The 21,757-nt window shown below is 36.6% G+C and overlaps 1 non-coding gene across 1 annotated transcript; it reads left to right on the top strand.

Moving 5' to 3' along the window:
* Positions 1-12,012: 12,012 nt before the first annotated feature.
* On the top strand, positions 12,013-12,119 carry LOC125997708 (U6 spliceosomal RNA). The gene has a single exon (XR_007491743.1). It is a non-coding gene; the product is annotated as a U6 spliceosomal RNA (small nuclear RNA).
* The last annotated feature ends 9,638 nt before the right edge of the window (positions 12,120-21,757 follow it).

The raw sequence follows: 21,757 nt of genomic DNA on the forward strand, positions 1-21,757 counted from the left end.
TTTTTTTCAAAATTTGAGAAATTTTCTCTCTCTCCAGCTCCTAAAATTTCTATTTCTTTGACTCATTTTAGTTTTCGTTTCCTTTGGAAGAGAAAGACTCCAAGCGCCATATGGAAAATCACTTGTCCTTGTCCTAGAGATTACTCATTGACCTGGATATCATCATAAGATTTTTTTAAGTTTTTGTGCCTCTGTCCTTTATATTAAATGACTTCTAGTGACATATTTTTATAGCTTTTTAATGGTTTGTGTTGTTTTTATAGGTCTGCTCTGTTTTACCCAATTATATTTTTTGGTTGTTTTTTTTACAGTTTGAGAATTTCCATTTGCACTTTGTTAGACTTTCCATTTCTTGGCCATATATTTTTGCTAACTATAATAATGATTTCTCTAGTTACCTTAAAGTTTTATCTCCAACATCAAAATCATCTCACAGTATGTCTCTATCATTGATTTCTCTTGATTATATTTTCTTGTGTGAGATTGGGAAATGGACATTTTGAATACCACACAGAAGAGAAAGATACTATTATCATTGAAGAATGAGTAAGGACCCCCCCTTTAGGAAATTAATCCACTAATTTAGCTGTACTCTCTCTTATAATACATAATAGCTGGAATTTCTTAAATCTTTTCAAATATCCATTACTCTTTTGATTGGGCTCCACACTTGTATAATCCACAGATTATGCAGGGATTGGAGAAGAGTTTATATGCATATTTAGTGTATTTAGTGTATCTCTTTGACTTTGACTTTTTCAAGATGTTATTCTCACTATTTGTCCTAATAACTTTAAACTTCATTTAATCATTTCTAATACTGTTAATTTCGATCCCTTCTTGGGTTCTTCGGATTCTTCTTGGATTGTCTTTGCCCAGTTTGAAAAGTATCCTCAGACTGAAGACAAATATATGCTTCAAAAAAATTGCCATCCTGACCGGAATAATTTCTCTCCATTTTTTGCTTACCTTTATCCCTGTTTTCCATAGGAAGATGTATATAATACAAGCTATTGCAGAACTACTATGGGAAATATCACACACAAATACTTTGTTTGGGGATCATACCTGACAGTGTAGAGAGATTACTTCTGGTTCCTTCTGGATCACATCTCACAGTGCTTGGGGGACCATATGGGGTATCAGTAATTGAATTGAGGTTGATTGCATGGTAGGCAAAAATAATAACTGTTGTAAAAACACACACACAATTTTTGTTTTGTTTTTTTTTGTTTGTTTTGTTTTGTTTTTCGGGCCACACCCATTTGATGCTCAGGGGTTACTCCTGGCTAAGCTCTCAGAAATTGTCCCTGGCTTGGGGGGACCATATGGGACACCGGGGGATCGAACCGTGGTCCTTTCCTTGGCTAGCGCTTGCAAGGCAGACACCTTGCCTCTAGTGCCACCTTGCCGGCCCCACACACACACAATTTTTAAAGTACAGGACTATTTAGATTTCTAAGCTTTCCTTGTTTCACATTTGATAAATTGGCTATAAGGAATATGACCATATCATTATCAATAAAATTAAATTTATTAAAATACTATTACATCTCTTAAAATATACATTTTAGATTAAGTATTTTGTATATATATACAACTGAATAGAAAACTGGAGAAACTTGTGACCATGCTCCAAATCTAAATAGAAAAGGTTTTTCAAAATATGATGTGCTATTTATTTATATTCCCTTATTTTATATTATTACTTCAACTTAAGAAACCTAATGAGAGATTAATATTTTATATTTAAACTCCTAATAAATTATTATCTAATAAAGTCAAACTTTTCTTTTTCATAAATGATACATTTTTGAGAATTCCCTAAGTATTTTATTTTTCTCTTTTCTAATAAAAATATGCATTGTAAGCAGTACTATATTTCAATTATAAATAAGTATGTTAACTAAAGCATACACTGGCAAAAATAATTTTTAATGAAATCTAAATTCCATTTTAAGGAAAAATGACAAAAAGATGTGGATTTAAATCAAATAAAAAATTTGAAAGGCTAGTTCTGTAAATATTAATTCTCAAGTTACCAATAAGGTTAACCTCGTCTGGGAAGTAAACTTTACTTGATACTCAATAAGAAGTTTTCATATACTTCTCAGATATCTTTTGTTCATTCCCTTTTTTATAGCCTGTAATTCAGTTATCACAATGCATCTTTAATTCCTTATTTGAAACTTACACTTAATTTTCTGCACTTAAAATAACCTCTTGTTTTCTTTTCCATTCTGCAAAGATCAGTTTCACCATCTCCTGTTTTCTATCAAGGGCTGAGGTCAAATAGAAAGAATGAGGTTAGAGCTATATCTTCTTCAGATTAATAAAAAAAAAAATAACTGTTTTACTTTATAACAAAGAATATTGCTCTAATTTCACTTGTTTTAATTTTTAAAGTTTAGTGAAGAATGATTTGTATACAGTAAAACCTCACCCTGTTTTTGGTAGAATAAATTATGATAAACTTTGAAAAGTCCAGAAGCCCCCTTCACAGTCAAGGTATAGAACATTTTCCTCTACCCCAGTTCCTTTTGTTGTGATACCCCTCTACATTTTCAATAAAGAGCAATCACTTATTTCTATTTTGTTTCAATAAGTTTGACTTTTTTTACAATGCGTTATGAATGTTGTCATAAGCACAAGCTTTTTCCTATTAGTACTGATTTTCATATTTATTCATGTTGGTGCTTGCATCAGTCATTCATTCTGTTTCATTGCTCAGTATTATTTTATTGGATATACCATTATATTTTGAGTAATTCATTTACTAGTTGAATAATTTCAAGTTTGGGTAAGCCAATGGTAATGTTGCTAGGAATATCTGTTTCGAGATGGGCCTATATTTTTATTTCTTTGTAATAAACATCTAGGACTACAATTAGTAAAAATGTGCTAATTGCATTTGTTGTTTTATACAAATCTGCCAAACTATTTTCCAAAGTAGCTGTACAACTTGCATTTCCATCAGCAATGTTACCTTTCATTTTTTTCATTATAATTGATATATATATAAGTATATAAGGATATATATAAGTGATATATATATAAGGATGAGACCACACAACTGGAGTGAAGCTGAACTCTAATCTGTCTGCCAAAGGCCCCCTAACTGGCTGACCAGTGTCATCTCTAGAAGGAGATGAATCCCACCCGAGGTTATGAACAGGATTGTATAGAGAAGGAATATAGGGAGGTTCTAGCTTTCTGATGAACTTTAAAATGATTGGCTATTGTCTAGGTGTACCTTCTTACTTCTCCCTTGTGTCCTTCCCTGATAGGCTACCTGGAATGGTCAGGTAGCTTGGGGCGATGTTAATGGAAATAGGCTTGAGGAAATCTAGCATGTGGCTTACACAAAGTGGTCCTTACAAAATGGCATCCCTCCTTGTTCAGAACTCAGGTCCCACGTTACCTATTAGAGTCTTGTTTAAAATTATATTTTTGTTTGTTTTGTTTTGGGGTTACATCCATCAGCGCTCAGGGCTTACTCCTGACTTCATGCAGGAATCACTCCTATAGACTCAGGGTGCCAGGGCGGTGTCAGATATACAATCTGAACTCATGAAAGACAAGCACTCTGCCCACTGTATTATCATTCAAACCTATAAATTTACTTGTTCTTAATTTTAAAATTGAATATCTTTAAGTGTGTGTCTTGCCATTTTTTTATTGTCTACAATGAAGTTTTTGTTTAAATACTCTGCTAGCTTTCAATAGATTTTTTATTTTGTTTTCTGATTTATTTACAAGGATGTGTTTTAAAAATATTTTTCCTAATCTATGCCATTTACATTTGTTAAAGAGTGTCTGTCATTTAAATATGAAAAGTTTTAAATTTTGATAAAAATGAGTCTATCAACTTTTTCTCTAGAACTGTGCATTGTATATCCTATCTAGTAAATCTTAACTAAACTAAGGTTAGATATGGTTTCCTCTAGAATTTTTAAATTTCTAGGATTTTTATTTACCTCTGTGATCCTCTTCCCAATTGATTTTCAGTGTGTTGCAGGATCCATTACATTGTATATGAATGCCTATCTGTTTAGGATCATTTGTTTAAGACTATCCTGTCACCTTTAAATTGTATTGACCTAGTTCTTGGTTCTTGACTGTTCTTTATGTTCTTGTTTGTTGTTGTTTTTGTTTTTAGCAATACCTCATTATCTTGATTAATTGGGTTTCCTAGTGAGTCTTGAAAACATATCATGTGAGCCCTCTAAATTTCTTCTTTATAAAATGTCTTTGGCTACCTCTGTGTCTTTTATGTTTTTTATAAATTTTATAATCAGATTTTAAAGTTCTATAAAAAAAAAACTTCTGGAATCTTAAATGGGATTGGATTGACTTTACCTGTTAATTTGGAGAAAACTAACATATTCCCAATGTTGAGTCTTGTAACTAATAAATATATCTCTTTATTATTCTAAGTATTTTAGTTTTCTATTATACTTTTAGGCTTTTGACTATATTAACTCTTTTAATTTTTCAGTAAATATTTTAAATTTCTATGTAGATGCTATAGATTCAAATGTCTACATAAATTCTGTTTTGAAGAAAGGTTTTTATTTTGAATGCCTGCATGCTCTTTTGTCCTTTCATACTAAGCTGGGAAGCCTTAATGGAAACCTTAGGATGCTTTTGCTTATTTAAATCTAAAGGAAATGCACCCCAGTCTACAACTTGCTTTTATCATCCAACTGGACTAGTTATCCTCTTCCTTCCAGACTACCAAGCTTTCTTTAAATTTGAGCTTGCTTTAAATTTTGTGATAAGAAAAAGATTTGTTAAATGAAAGCTAAGTTGACTAAAATCTAGATCTGCCATCACTCTACCTTTAGTAGAGATATACTAGATACCATAAACCACCTATGTTGGGACCTAAGGTTTCTTTTTGGGGAGGGGGGCAGGCTAAATTCTGAACAAGGAGAAATACCATTTTGTAAAGGCCACATGCCAGGCTTCTTCTTAGGTTCTGAGCAGGGAGAGGCTCCATTTTGTAAGCACCACATGGTGTAAGCCACATGTTAGGTCTTCACAAATCTATTTCCATAGACCCCACCCCAAGCTACCTGGCCATACTAAGTAGCCTATCAGGGAAGGTCAAGGGAGCATTAGGAAGGTAGCCCTAGACAATAGCAATAGGTCTTCAGAAAGCTAGAACCTCCCTATATCCCTTCCCTATATAATCTTCCTCATGACATCGGGCTGGGTTCTATTCCTTTTAGGGGATGCCCTGACTGGCCAGTGTAGGGGTCTTGTTGGCAGATGGATTAAAGTATCAAATTTTATTCCAGTTGTGTGGTCTCGTCCTTCTACTCTGGACCCTAACACTATTCTTCCTTTATTAATGTATAAATAAAATACTTATTTATTCACTAGATGTATTGATAAACAAAGGAGAACCAAAAGCAAAGTAGGCACAATCTGATCCAGGGGTCTTTTATTTAGCCATGTAAACAAAGAGTGCAATCATATGTTTTAAACTTTGTGCTGTAGTTAGTGTCAGGGATCACAAAGGAAAATAAATAATAATTTCTATTGGAAAGTTCAAAGCAGTAAAAGTTGGCCAGGAGCACAGAGATGAGCAAAGGTGAACTGACCATGTAGGTAATAGAAATCTTAGGACTGAACCCAATAACTTTTCAAGAAAATTGCAGAATATGGATGCCACTAGGGTAGAAAATCTGAGAGGAGAGGAGGCTGGAAATGTAGAGAGAGTTCTAACATGAAGAGTTTTGTTTCATAATTAAAGAATTTGAACTTCACCAGGTGGCATGTACAAGCTATTAAATTAACTGTCCCTCTAGGAGGAAAGCAGAATCACATATGTATTTTAGGGAAATCCTTGTATTCATTATTTTCTCTTTTTGATGTCTGTCAGGGTTCTATCACTTCAGAAGAGTTGATATGATGGAGGGAAGAAGTGGAATCAGTCGAGATAAAGTGTTTTTCAGAGACAGCTGGTTTAAAATTAGACTACAGTCATCTATTGTGTGTTAAACATAGTCTCTTTTCATACCAGATACAGTCTGGGGACCAGAAATCTTTGATTGGGTGAGAAAATGGTTGCCTTTTCCAAAGACAATTTGGATTTTAAGAGAAAAATCACAGCATAAGAATTCCAGGAAAAGAAGCTTCAAAGCCAATTAAGTTGCTAAAAATTAATCTCTAAATAAATCTAATTAAATATTAATGGGAGGTAAATCCACATTAACCTAATAAAAATTGAGAGGTGTTATTAAACATTACTGTTTTGAAATCAGAAATAAATAGATGAAGGCGAATTCAATTTTCTTTCTGGAAGCAAGACTAGGTTAAGATGTAGGCAGCTTTCTAAATGCTCTGAAAGGATCAAAATCATGAGAAGCAGGGCAGGAAGTTCTTGAGAAGGGCACAGGAGAAATGTGTCTTTTTGTAAGTCTTGCTTTTATTCTTATAATAATAAGGTGCCGGGCCAGAGTGATAACACAGTAGTAGGGTAGTTGCCTTGCATGCAGCCGATCCAGGATGAAAGGTGATTCGAATCCTGGCGTCCCATATGGTCCCCAAGCCAGGAGCAATTTCTGAGCGCATAGCCAGGAGTAACCCCTGAGCATCACTGGAAGTGGCCCCCAAACCAACTAATAATAATAAAATATCAGCTGGTAATGATTCTCAAACAAGCCCAGTTCTGAAATTTAGAACAGTCTTAAATGTCATGAATACAAAAAGTTGACCTAAATTAACTTAATCATGAATTAATATTATGTCACTTCACTGAGTCTTTCAGAAACAACTTATTGGTTAATTCTATATTCTATTGGTTAATTCTAATTCTATATTCCTTTCAACTTCCCAATGGGATGCACTGGGAAGCAGAAGACAACTCTTAGACCTATTACTTGATTAAGTCTGTTTCTTCAACTGAAAAATAGAAATAATAACACATGCTCACAACAAATAAGTTAATAAACTGAGAATAGACATAGAAACCTTCACTGGTGAATATAATTGCTACAAGAGTGATTTGATATGTGATTAGTTTCAAGTGGGTTATACTATTAGGCACTAAAAAAAAGAATAAAAAGACACTCATTGATCATTTTTACAGGGGGCCGGAGCGATAGCACAGCGGTAGGGTATTTGCTATTTGCCTTGCATGTGGCTAATACAGAACAGAACCCTGTTTAATCCCTGTTTCCTATATGGTCCCCAAACCCTGTCAGGAATGATTTCTGAGTGTAGAGCCAGGAGTAACCCCTGAGCACTGCTGGGTGTGACCCAAAAACCAAAAAAAGAAAACTTTTTACATAACTTCCATGTAGAATTACAATGTTTTATAATTCTATGATATAAAAATTTTAATTAATTTATTATTCATATTTTAAAATATATTAATCTTTTTCCTTTTACTTCTTTTATAGTATCTACTAAAAAATTGAAGTGTGTGTCTGAGTTGCACTGACTGGAGGATTTCAGGTGTATGTAGGGAATTTCCCATCTGTGAAACAAATGATATAAAATGTGAGAATTTCAAAAGTTACCTTCACATTGAAGTCAGAATATATGTGATCAACTTACTTATCTTACTAATTCATATATGTTTGTGTAGGTGTGTATGTATGTTAGAAACTGAAGTCAGGAACTCACACCTGCAATTCTTCATCTGAGTTAGTCACATTTATAGTTCTTCATTTAATTAAAAAATTTTATTGACTTGCTTTGAGAATGTACTGGGTAACGAGAACAGGATACAACATAATTTATGCCGTTATGTACTCACACTGTAAACATAAATGAAGATAAGAGATTCTGCTGTGGTCATTTAGAATGAGATTTTTGTCAGCATCAAAAACCTAAATCTAGATGCCCCCAAATGTATCTTTAAGGAAAGAGAAATCTATACAAAACTGGACATCTGACCTGTTCTCAATATTCTTGCTGTGGCAGAATGATTTCTGCATGTTTCAATATTATGTATGATCGCCAGTGGTCCTCAAACTATGGCCCACGGGCCACATATTGTATTTGTATCTGTTTTGTTTCTTCATTGCAAAATAAGATATATGTACTGTTCATAAGAATTTGTTCATAAGTTTTGTTTTCACTATAGTCAGAACCTCAAATGGTCTGAGGGTCAGTGAACTCCCCCCTGTTTAATAAGTTTGAGGACACCTGAAAGGGCCAGTTTTCAGGGACCACGATTAGCTCAGTCTGTAAAGAAACGATGCTTAGGAGGTCAAGATCATAGATTTATTCCTTGAATGGGTCAACTGACTTTGCTCTGATCTATACTTTAGACTTGGCCTCACAAACACCAGTCAGTGCCTTCTGAATATATTTGATTTTCTTGGGTGACTGGTGAAGGGAACAAAGCAAATCTTTCACTGATGCCAGAGTAACAACTGAAAACATACTCTTGACTAACAGTAAATAATAGTCAAAATATATTCTTGGCACTGGAGAGATAGCATGGACGTAGGCATTTGTCTTGCATGCAGAAGGATGGTGGTTCAAATCCCTGCATCCCATATGGTTCCCTGAGTCTGCCAGGAGTGATTTCTGAGTGTAGAGCTAGGAGGAACCACTGAGTGCTGCCAGGTGTGATCTCTCAAAAAAGACTATATATATATACCTAATATATTCAATATATTCAGTATATTCAATATAATATTCAATATATATTCAATATGTATATATTCTTGACTAACAGTGAATATTCTTTGGAGAGAGTTATCTGTGTCTGTTTAGTCTGTTAATATAGTAGCCCATGTCCAACCATCATTATTCCCCTTCATACCTCTACCAGACATTGTTAACTAAAGTAGGACTAACAGGGAGCAGCTCCTAGAGATTCTAGCCCCTAGACTGTGCAGAACACATACAGCATTCACTGGAAATCCAGACTTTTCTAATGACGATATAGCCAGCAAGCACATGGGACCTCCCTGTCTGACCGACAGAGATTGTTTAGACTTGGAAATATGGACACCTATCTCTTCCGTGCCCTGTCTACTGGTAATATTTACATCCACATTCACACAGAAAGGTGGTATGTTTTAATTCCAGACTGAGATTCAGTAACATGCACCTCACTGAAGCATCGCTGACAGAAAGACTGGTCTGGGATATCCAGCTACACAAATAAATACCAGAGCAGGGCCTAACAGGAAGACCCTTACTCCCCAATTTTTTCCAGATGGCAGTGATGGATGGCTGTATGTTTATATTTACTTGGTTTCCCAGGTGATTACTGTCCTAGTTTCCACTGGTCATGGCTTGATGAGAATTTCTTCAAAGATGTGTGCTTCTACTCCAACAGGCCAGCTTTAGGCCCACAGTCTACCCCACATTCGACATTGTCAAGAGATCATTATGTTTCTTGTATGCCTAGTTAACTCTTTACTCACACCCTTTCCCCTTGTAAATTCCAGAATCTGCATGATAATTTTTAAATCTAAAACTATATAATAAAATGTATGACTCAAAAGTCAATTCAAAATGGAACTAAAATCTCAAAATTAGAACATAGTTCATAAATGACACTGAGGAAATGGCAGGCAGAATGTTCCAAGATTTGGACTTATAGGGTATTTTTATCAATATATTTCATTGGCAAAGACAACAGAAACAAAAATAAGCAAATGGAACTATATCAAGTTAAAGTTTCTGCATAGCAAAAGAAACACAGGCTACCATTTAAAGACACTTTGCTAAATAGGAGAAAAATATGTGTACACAATATATCAGATAAGGGGTTAATATCCAAGATATTTAAAGTATACATGAAGACCAACAACTATAACTACAACAACGCATAAAACATTGAGAGGGGAAGTGAACAGACACTTATCTAAAGAAAACAGACAGATGGCTAGGAGATATGTGAAAATGTCATATGTCAAAACTTCAAGAAACAACCTGTGTTGATGAGGTTGTGGTGAAAAAATTGCTGATGGGAATGTTGTTGAATATAGACCCTAAGGAAACAGTATAATTTTGCCCCCCCAAAAAAGAGCTTTCATATTACCCAATTATTTTACTTCTTATATCTACTGTTAAGACACAAAAATATTCATTCAAAAAGTTATAGGTACATATTTCTCTTCATTGCAATGCTTAGTATAATGGCCAGGATATGAAAACAGTCCAGATGTTCAACACTGACAGATTCTATAGCCATATCTTTCTTGCTTGTCTCCATATCTTCGCAAATACCATTTTCTTTACTTGGAGATGCTGACCCTGATATTTCTCTAGCTATATCTATATCAAGGATTTAAACTTGGTACCTTTGTTAAGAATAAATTCTTTTGTATTATAGATTTCCAAATATATATTTAGGATTTACCAAGTTGTTCATAATACAGTCGTTTAAGGCACTAAATTTTCAAACACCAATCCCACCACCATTATGACCTTCCCTTTACCAAAGTCTCCAGTTTTCCACCTACCTCCTGCCTGCTTTCTAGCAGGCACAAATTTACTAAATGTTGCTAAATAATGTTACTAAAGTCAGTAAGGCTAAGTCAGTAAAGAGGTACATGATTTGTACATATCCAACCTGGGTTCAATCCCTGACACCCCATTATATTTCCCCAAGCCCACCAGTAGTGATCCCTAGTGCATAGCAAATCGTAAGCTCTGAGTATTAACAGGTGAGGCACACAAACAAACAAAAATTGAATTATAGCTGAGTAAGGTGAAAGCATAGGAGTACCTCCTGGAATTACTGATGATGTGATTAAAATAAAGAACAAAAGTCAAAGTCAATGACAACAGAATTAAGACCCCCAATCTACAACAAAGGGGACCTGTTACACTAGCATTCCAGGGGACAAAGTAAAGAGGTTTGGGATGCATGTTGGGAACAGGGGTGGAGGGGAGACCACACTGGTGGTGGGAATGGCCCAAATTCACTTGTCACTATGTACCTTAAATATAATGTGAAAGACTTGTAATTCACATTGGTCACAATAAAAATTATTTATAGGGGCCAGAGGGTTGGCACCGTGGTAGGGCGTTTTCCTTGCATGAAGCTCACCTAGGATGGACCACAGTTCGACTCCTCTGGTGTTCCATATGGTCTCCTAAGACTGAACACAGAGCCAAAAGTAACCCCTCAGTGTCACCGGGTATGGGCAAAAACAGAAAACAAAACAAAACAAAAAAAAAACTATTTAAAACAATAAAGAAAACAGGAAAATATGTGAGGATGCTTCTGATTAGTTTCTGTGACATAGGTATATGAGAAACTTGAAATTTTATTTCCACCAACATGGCTGTATTTCAACAAATTATGCGTGGGTCTATACACATGTAAATGAAAACAAATATACATATATGAAGGGGTCATCTTAATGAAAGAAAAAAGCAATTTCCTGCTTTTGTAAGAGTCAAATTTGACTTGGAGGGTGTACAGAATTCTGACTTGAATCTTGTTCTCAAAGGTATACTTTTGGTTTTGGCTGTGCTGCCCTGATCCTTGGGGTAATATTGAGTATTGCAGTATTGGATTTAACAGTATTTAATTTAGATCCTTTAACATAGAAAAGGACATGGTAGATGTTGTAAGAACCATAAGGACTGTAACTGGCAGAAAGCAGCCAAAATCATATACCATAGCATGTTTATGAGAATACTGTTTTTATTTAACTTCCATATTTCTTTATATTTATATTTATAATTTCTATATTAACATTATCTCACTTATCTTACATATATGACTGGAGCACTTGTTGATCATCCCATATATTTATAAATGTGTGATTAAATTTTTGTGGGAACATGCATAATAATGAATTTTTTTTGTTTGGTTTGGGGGCCACACCAGGTGATGCTCAGAAATTACTCCTGGCTATGAGCTTAGAAATTGTTCATGGCTTGGGGGACCATATGGGATGTTGGGGATCAAACTGCAGTCCATCCTAGGCTAGCACATGCAAGCAGACACCTTACCACTTGTGCCACCACTCCAGCCCTGGTAATGAATTATTATCTTTGTTATAAAGAAAATAATTTAGAGTGCTCACTTTGGCAGCACTAATACTAAAATTGGAATGATATAGAAAAGATTTGCATGGCCTCTGTGCAAGGATAACATGCAAATTCATGAGGCATACCATTTTTTTTTTTTCGTTTTTGGGTCACACCTGGCAGTGCTCAGGGGTTACTCCTGACTCTATGCTCAGAAATCTCTCCTGGCAGGCTCAAGGGACCATATGGGATGCCAAGATTCGAACCACGACCTTCTGCATGCAAGGCAAACTCTTTACCTCCATGCTATCTCTGGCCCAATAGTGCCATATTTTTTAAAAAAACAAATATAAAATTAAATCATTTAGCTGACCTGTAACATACTTAGTAGTTGACCTCTAAAGGTTGTAAAACTATTGCTTTAACCAACACTGTAAATATTTCACATAAATATTATATTCTTGTATATAAACTTGACACTGTCTTACCTACAAAAAAAAACAAATAGGAAAACAAAATAAAAAGAAAACAACTTTGAAATTCAAAAATTTCTACTTGAGAAAGAAATACTCACATTCAGAAAAAAAAGCCAACATTTCTGTTAGAGATGTAAAAGCACCAATAAAATACGTATGGTTCACATAATAAAATAAATGTGCTGTTTACAGATTTCTCTGGGAAACTGTAATATGCTAGCAGGGGTCCTCAAACTTTTTAAACAGGGGGCCAGTTCACTGTCCTTCAGACTGTTGGAGGGCCAGATTATAGTAAAAACAAAAATTAGGAACAAATTTCTATGCACTCTGCATATATCTTATTTAGAAGTGAAGAAACAAAATGGGAATAAATACAATATGTGGCCCGCGGGCCGTAGTTTGAGGACCATTGTGCTAGACTATAGTGTTTTTAAAATTATTATTCTTACATAAAAATTTAAAGTGACAAGCATTATTTTCACTCATGCAAAAAAATAAAGAATAATAAAATATATTGTCTTGTAGCACAGTGATCTTTTTATTTTTTTTGAAGAAAATGATGATATTGATACTAAGATTTTCATTGTCTTGTGTGAACCCAGAATCTCAATGAGAGAACATGCAAATCATAACCCTTCGATGACTCTTCATATCCTTCTATGTCTAGGAAGATTTCAGGAACTTCACTTTTCCTAACAGCTGTGTAGTATTCCATTATGTATATGTACCATGGTTTCTTTAGCTACTCATCAGTTGTGGAGCATCTGTGTTTTTTCCAGATTCTGGCTATTGTAAATAGTGCTGCAATAAATATAGGAGAACATTTTTGTATTTTAGTTTTCTTTTTTTTTTTTTTTTTGCTCCTAGGTATTTCTTTGAAATACTTTATGTTTTCAGGTCTGATATCAGGACCTGGAAGATTTTTACTAAGTGAAATGTCAAAAACAAATTCTGTGTGATAAAATTATGGTTTTTTTTTATATAGAAACAAGCTAGAGTAAAATACTCATTGACATAGAAAACAAATTAGTGTTTGACAGAGGCAGACATTGAAAAGATTATGCAAAATAGGTGACAGGAATCAAAGGAAACAAACTTCTATTTATACAGTAATAAGATATAGATATGTACTGTTTAGGTTGTAACTAGATTTCAAAATACTTCAAAGCATTTTTGAAACCTTCTCAGAGTAGATCACAAAAATTTTTATTTTGGGGGGCTGGAACAATAGCACAGCTGGTATAGCATTTGCCTTGCATGTGGCTGACTGGGTTTAATATGCTGCATCCTATACAGTCCTGTGAGGCTATCAGGATAACCAGAACTAATCAGGAGTGGAGTAACTGTTGAGCACCGCTGGGTATGGCCCCCAAACCAAAAATAAAATAAAATTCTTATCACAAAAAAATGTAATTGTATTGTCATAGACATTGGTTATACTTATGATGGTCATTTTGCAATATATATACAAATATTAAGTCATTATCATACTCCCAGAATTTGGACAATTCTATATGTCAACTATGATCTCAGAAATATAAAAGTAGAAGAGAATTGTCTCTAAAAAGAAAAAAAAAATCTGAGGGGCAAAAACACAAATCTAGCTTCTGAAGAAAACCTGGGTCATAAAATTAGCCAAGGTTGGATGGAAGGTAAGTTACCATGACAGATGGTATGGGATTGGAGGAAAGGCAGAGACAGAATCTATAGTTCAATCCAAGAAGAATTAATAAAACCAAGGGACTGTCAGTTAGTTAAATTTATAGAAACCACAGAAGTGCATATACAGAAGTCCCAACACTGTGCAACAATGGTACCACTCAGTTTTAAAATCAAGAAGTCTAACCCTCAATTTTGAAGTAGAACAAAAGCAAAAAGTACTGTCGCAGCATTGATTGACTTGCCACTTCAAAGTCAGGAAGACAAATGTGATCCTAAAATATCAGTTGTCCTGAAAAAGCAGAACTGCTAGAACCACAAAGAAAGCCTTCATCATTAGCTCCATTCCTTGAGCTGCACAGTCACCAAGATCTCTAGATACAGAGGTCTGATTTTACCGTCCATGACGAAGCAGAAGTCTTCCATACACCATGAAACACCAAGGGGAGAGTAAATGATCATGCAAGGAGTCTACAGTTAATCCCATGACAGTATACTTCAGGGGTAGAGAAACCCTGTATCTCCTAGGCCAAGAGAATTCCCTCTATAATATGCCCAATAATTACTGTGCCTATGCAGGGGGAAAAAGAAAAAAAAAGGAAAAATAAAAAGCACAAAATAATTATTTTTCCACATATATATTGATTGATTGATTGTGTTTGTTGACGTCTTTATTTTGGTATAGATATTGAAGTTGATGTCTCCTTTTTTATTTTATATTATTTTATCTTATCTTTCTCTTTCTTTTTGCACTCCAGCATGATTTGAATTCAGAACCGAGATGTGGTGTTTCTCTTTATTGCTGTAGGGCTCACTGGATATTTAATTTGACATTTATTTTTGTATTGTTATGGTATTTCAATTACCTTTTTCATGTCCTCTCTCAAACTGAGGCTGATAGCCACTAGAAGGACTCTGCCCATTTTCAGCATATTTTTTAATTAATTTATTTTTTCTTTTTTTTTAATTAAAAAATGAATACAGGCAAGCAGAATCTATGCATAGTATACATCTTATAAAAAGTTTTCTGTGCATAACTTTTTCTTTTTTTTTTTTATTTAAACACCTTGATTACATACATGATTGTGTTTGGGTTTCAGTCATAAAAGGAACACCACCCATCACCAGTGCAACATTCCCATCACCCAAGTCCCAAATCACCCTCCTCCCCACCCAACCCCCGCCTGTACCCTAAACAGGCTCTACATTTCCCTCATACATTCTCAATATTAGGACAGTTCAAAATGTAGTTATTTCTCTAACTAAACTCATCACTCTTTGTGGTGAGCTTCCTGAGGTGAGCTGGAACTTCCAGCTCTTTTCTCTTTTGTGTCTGAAATTTATTATTGCAAGAATGTCTTTCATTTTTCTTAAAACCCATAGATGAGTGAGACCATTCTGCGTTTTTCTCTCTCTCTGACTTATTTCACTCAGCATAATAGATTCTGTGTACATCCATGTATAGGAAAATTTCATGACTTCATCCCTCCTGACAGCTGCATAATATTCCATTGTGTATATGTACCACAGTTTCTTTAGCCATTCGTCTGTTGAAAGGGCATCTTGGTTGTTTCCAGAGTCTTGCTATGGTAATAGTGCTGCAATGAATATAGGTGTAAGGAAGGGATTTTTGTATTGTATTTTTGTGTTCTTAGGGTATATTCCTAGGAGTGGTATAGCTGGATCGTATGGGAGCTCGATTTCCAGTTTTTGGAGGAATCTCCATATTGCTTTCCATAAAGGTTGAACTGGACGGCATTCCCACCAGCAGTGGATAAGGGTTCCTTTCTCTCCACATCCCCGCCAGCACTGTTTGTTCTCATTCTTTGTGATGTGTGCCATTCTCTGTGGTGTGAGGTTGTATCTCATTGTTGTTTTGATTTGCATCTCTCTGATGATTAGTGATGTGGAGCATTTCTTCATGTGTCTTTTGGCCATTTGTATTTCTTCTTTGTCAAAGTGTCTGTTCATTTCTTCTCCCCATTTTTTGATGGGATTAGATGTTTTTTTTCTTGTAAATTTCTGTCAGTGCCTTGTATATTTTGGAGATTAGCCCTTTGTCTGATGGGTATTGGGGGAATAGATTCTCCCACTCAGTGGGTGGCTCTTGTATCCTGGGCACTATTTCCTTTGAGGTGCAGAAGCTTCTCAACTTAATATATTCCCATCTGTTAATCTCTGTTTTCACTTGCTTGGAGAGTGCAGTTTCCTCCTTGAAGATGCCTGAAGTCTCAATGTCCTGGAGAGTTTTGCCTATGTGTTGTTCTATATATCTTATGGTTTGGGGTCGGATATCGAGGTCTTTAATCCATTTGGATTTTACCTTCGTACATGATGTTAGCTGGGGCTCTAAGTTCAATTTTTTGCAAGTGGCTAGCCAGTTGTGCCAACACCACTTGTTGAAGAGGCTTTCTTTGCTCCATTTAGGATTTCCTGCTCCTTTATCAAAAATTAGGTGATTGTATGTCTGGGGAACATTTTCTGAGTATTCAAGCCTATTCCACTGATCTGAGGGTCTGTCCTTATTCCAATACCATGCTGTTTTGATAACTATTGCTTTGTAGTAAAGTTTAAAGTTGGGGAAAGTAATTCCTCCCATATTCTTTTTCCCAATGATTGCTTTAGCTATTCTAGGGTGTTTATTGTTCCAAACAAATTTCAAAAGTGCCTGATCTACCTCTTTGAAGAATGTCATAAGTATCTTTAGAGGGATAGCGTTGAATCTGTATAACGCCTTGGGGAGTATTGCCATTTTGATGATGTTAATCCTGCCAATCCATGAGCAGGGTATGCGTTTCCATTTCTGCGTGTCCTCTCTTATTTCTTGGAGCAGAGTTTTATAGTTTTCTTTGTATAGGTCTTTCACATTTTTAGTCAAGTTGATTCCAAGATATTTGAGTTTGTGTGGCACTATTGTGAATGGGGTTGTTTTCTTAATGTCTATTTCTTCCTAATTACTATTGGTGTATAGAAAGGCCATTGATTTTTGTGTGTTAATTTTGTAGCCTGCCACCTTGCTATATGAGTCTATTGTTTCTAGAAGCTTTTTGGTAGAGTCTTTAGGGTTTTCTAAGTAGAGCATCATGTCATCTGCAAACAGTGAGAGCTTGACTTCTTCCTTTCCTATCTGGATTCCCTTGATATCTTTTTCTTGCCTAATCGCTATAGCAAGTACTTCCAGTGCTATGTTGAATAGGAGTGGTGAGAGAGGACAGCCTTGTCTTGTGCCAGAATTTAGAGGGAAGGCTTTTAGTTTTTCTCCATTGAGGATAATATTTGCCACTGGCTTGTGGTAGATGGCCTTAACTATATTGAGAAAGGTTCCTTCCATTCCCATCTTGCTGAGAGTTTTGATCAAGAATGGGTGTTGGACCTTGTCAAATGCTTTCTCTGCATCTATTAATATAATCATGTGGTTTTTATTTTTCTTGTTGTTGATGTGTATTATGTTGATAGACTTATGGATGTTAAACCATCCTTGCATTCCTGGGATGAAACCTACTTGATCGTAGTGGATGATCTTCTTAATGAGGTATTGAATCCTATTTGCCAGGATTTTGTTGAGGATCTTTGCATCTGCATTCATCAGCGATATTGGTCTGTAATTTTCTTTTTTCGTAGCATCTCTGTCTGGTTTAGGTATCAAGGTGATGTTGGCTTCATAAAAGCTATTTGGGCGTGTTTCCGTTTGTTCAATTTCATGAAAGAGTCTTGCCAGGATTGGTAGTAGTTCCTCTTGGAAAGTTTGATAGAATTCATTAGTGAATCCACCTGGGCCTGGGCTTTTGTTTTTGGGCAGACTTTTGATTACCATTTTTATTTCATCAATGGTGATGGGGGTGTTTAGATATGCTACATCCTCTTCTTTCAACCGTGGAAGATTATAAGAGTCCAAGAATTTATCCATTTCTTCCAGGTTCTCATTTTTAGTGGCATAGAGTTTTTCAAAGTAGTTTCTGATTACCCTTTGAATCTCTGTCATATCAGTAGTGATCTCTCCTTTTTCATTCCTAATACGAGTTATCAAGTTTCTCTCTCTCTCTTTCTTTGTTAGGTTTGCCAGTGGTCTATCAATCTTGTTTATTTTTTCGAAGAACCAACTTCTGCTTTCGTTGATCTTTCGGATTGTTTTTTGGGTTTCCACTTCATTGATTTCTGCTCTCAGCTTTGTTATTTCCTTCTGTCTTCCTATTTCTGGGTCCTTTTGTTGAGTCCTTTCTAGTTCTATTAGCTGTGTCATTAAGCTACTCAGGTAAGCTCCTTCTTCCTTCCTGATGTGTGCTTGCAAAGCTATAAATTTTCCTCTCAGTACTGCTTTTGCTGTGTCCCATAAGTTCTGATAGTTTGTGTCTTTATTGTCATTTGTTTCCAGGAACCTTTTGATTTCCTTCTTGATTTCATCTCGGACCCACAGGTTATTGAGTATGAGGCTGTTTAACTTCCAGGTGTTAAAGTTTTTCTTCTGAGTCCCTTTGGAATTTACAAATAATTTCAGAGCCTTGTGGTCAGCGAAGGTAGTCTGCAAAATTTCTATCCTCTTGATCTTATGGAGGTATGTTTTATGTGCCAGCATGTAGTCTATCCTGGAGAATGTCCCATGTACATTGGAGAAGAATGTGTATCCAGGTTTCTGGGGATTGAGTGTCCTATATATATCCGCTAGGCCTCTTTCTTCCATTTCTCTCCTCAGGTCTAGTATATTCTTGTTGGGTTTCAGTCTGGTTGACCTATCCAGTGTTGACAAAGCAGTGTTGAGGTCCCCCACAATTATTGTGTTGTTATTGATATTGTTTTTCAGATTTGTCAACAGTTGTTTTAAATATTTGCTGGCCCCTCATTTGGTGCATATATGTTTAGGAGAGTTATTTCTTCCTGCTCTACATACCCCTTGATTAATATAAAATATCCATCTTTGTCCCTTACAACCTTCCTGAATATAAAGTTTGCATTATCTGATATTAGTATGGCCACTCCAGCTTTTTTATGGGTGTTGTTTGCTTGGATAACTTTTCTCCAGCCTTTTATTTTGAGTCTATGTTTGTTCTGACTATTCAGGTGCGTTTCTTGTAGGCAGCAGAAGGTTGGATTGAGTTTTTTGATCCATTTAGCCACTCTGTGTCTCTTAACTGGTGCATTTAGTCCATTGACGTTGAGAGAAAGAATTGTCCTGGGATTTAATGCCATCTTTATATCGAAATTTGTTGTGTCTTTTGGTCAGTCTTGTCTTAGATTAGGTCTTTCAGTTTTTCTCTTAAGACTGGTTTTGAGTCTGTAAAGTTTCTGAGCTGTTTTTTGTCTGTGAAACCATGTATTCTTCCGTCAAATCGGAAAGTGAGTTTTGCTGGGTACAGTATTCTAGGTGAAGCATTCATTTCATTCAGTCTTGTCACAATATCCCACCACTGCTTTCTGGCATTGAGTGTTTCTGGTGACAGGTCTGCTGTAAATCTCAAGGATGCTTGCTTGAATGTAATTTCCCCTTTTGATCTTGCTATTTTCAGAATTCTGTCTCTATCTGTGGATTTGTCATTGTGACTAGGATGTGTCTTGGGGTGGTTTTTTCTTGGGTCTCTTTTGGTTGGTACTCTTCGAGCATGCAGGTTTGATCACATATATTCTTTAGCTCTGGGAGTTTCTCTTAATGATGTTCTTGATCGTTGATTCTTCCTGGAAATTTTCTTCCTGGGTCTCTGGGACTCCAATGATTCTTAAGTTGTTTCTGTTGATCTTATCATAGACCTCTATTTTCATCTGTTCCCATTCTTTGACTAATTTTTCCATTGTCTGTTCATTTGTTTTAAGTTTTTTTTTCCAATCTCTCCTGTTGTATGGAATTGTTATGTATCTCTCTTCCACAGCACCAAGTCTATTCTCAGCTTCTGATACCCTGTCCCAGAGCTTATCCATTTTGTCATTCACTTCGTTTACTGATTTTTTCAGGCCTGTTATTTGACATGTTATTTCAGTTTGGAGTTTTGTGATTTCTGTCTTCATATTTTCTTGATTCTTATTAGTGTTCTGTTCTATTCTATTCATGGTTTCTTTGAGTTCTTTGAGTATATTCCATATTGCTACTCTAAAGTCCTTATCTGAGAGATTGATTAGTTGGTTGGTCGTTAACTGGTCATCAGAATTGTCATCTTCATTCTCTATGTCTGATGCTGGCCTTCGTTGTTTCCCCATTGTCACACTTGTATTGTGGGTTTTTCTACGTGTTGTGGTGGTATTCATTGGTTATATGATGCAGGCAACACACTTCTCTGGCTCCGCCCTTTCTGGATGGGCCGACTTGCCTCCAAGGTAGGGGAGTCCTCCGTGGATGAAGCCTCACACAGGATCAAATCTTAGGCCCAAGCACGCAGCAGAGAAGACAGTCTGGAGAAAAATTCTTGCTTCTGTGATCCAGCACAGTTCTTAGTGTGGTTTTTTTCTTCTTGTGATGGTGTTCTTTTTTTAGAAAGAGCGCTCGGCTGCGTAGCGAAGTGGAGCTAAGTGCCTTCTGGAGCCTCTTTTCAGCCCACTCTCAGGAGGTTCACGCAACAGGATAGCAGAGAGACACACACAGGCAGCACTCACAGTTTTTCACAGTCGGGCCCCACTGGTCAGGTGTAGTTTTCACTCGCTCACTGGGCAGCTTCAGAATTCTGTATTTTTGGGGTTCACTTCCCAGGACTCTGAGGAGAGTCACTGGCTCGCTGGTTAGCTTCCGAATGTAGTTTCTTTGGGGTTCACTTCCCAGGGCTCTAAGGAGAGCTTCCAGAGTTCAGGAAAGACAGAGAAGGGTAGGACAGGGCTCCCTTCCGGTGCTCAGTTTCCTCAGAAGAAGCACAGCCCGGTGGAGACTCTGCAGGTAGAGCAATCAGCACTCTGCCTGGAAACCCCCACATGCAGCCATTTCTCACTCACTCACTGGCTCGCTGGGTAGCTTCTGAATGTAGTTTCTTTGGGGTTCGCTTCCCAGGGCTCTGAGGAGAGCTTCCAGAGTTCAGGAAAGACAGAGAAGGGTAGGACAGGGCTCCCTTCCGGTGCTCAGTTTCCTCAGAAGAAGCACAGCCCGGTGGAGACTCTGCAGGTAGAGCAATCAGCACTCTGCCTGGAAACCCCCACATGCAGCCATTTCTCACTCACTCACTGGCTCGCTGGGTAGCTTCCGAATGTAGTTTCTTTGGGGTTCGCTTCCCAGGGCTCTGAGGAGAGCTTCCAGAGTTTAGGAAAGACAGAGAAGGGTAGGACAGGGCTCCCTTCCAGTGCTCAGTTCCTCAGAAGAAGCACAGCCCGGTGGAGACTTTGCAGGTAGAGCAATCAGCACTCTGCCTGGAAACCCCCACATGTAGCCATTTCTCACTCACTCACTGGCTCGCTGGGTAGCTTCCGAATGTAGTTTCTTTGGGGTTCGCTTCCCAGGGCTCTGAGGAGAGCTTCCAGAGTTCAGGAAATACAGAGAAGGGTAGGACAGGGCTCCCTTCCGGTGCTCAGTTCCTCAGAAGAAGCACAGCCCGGTGGAGTCTCTGCAGGTAGAGCAATCAGCACTCTGCCTGGAAACCCCCACATGCAGCCATTTCTCACTCACTCACTCTCTCTCTCTTTTTTTTTTTTTTGCTTAATCTTTACCCCATTCTATTGCCTTTCTTTCCCTCAAACAAAACCACATAACTCGA

This window comes from Suncus etruscus, chromosome 19 (genome assembly GCF_024139225.1).
Source record: "Suncus etruscus isolate mSunEtr1 chromosome 19, mSunEtr1.pri.cur, whole genome shotgun sequence".
Classification (NCBI taxonomy): domain Eukaryota; kingdom Metazoa; phylum Chordata; class Mammalia; order Eulipotyphla; family Soricidae; genus Suncus; species Suncus etruscus.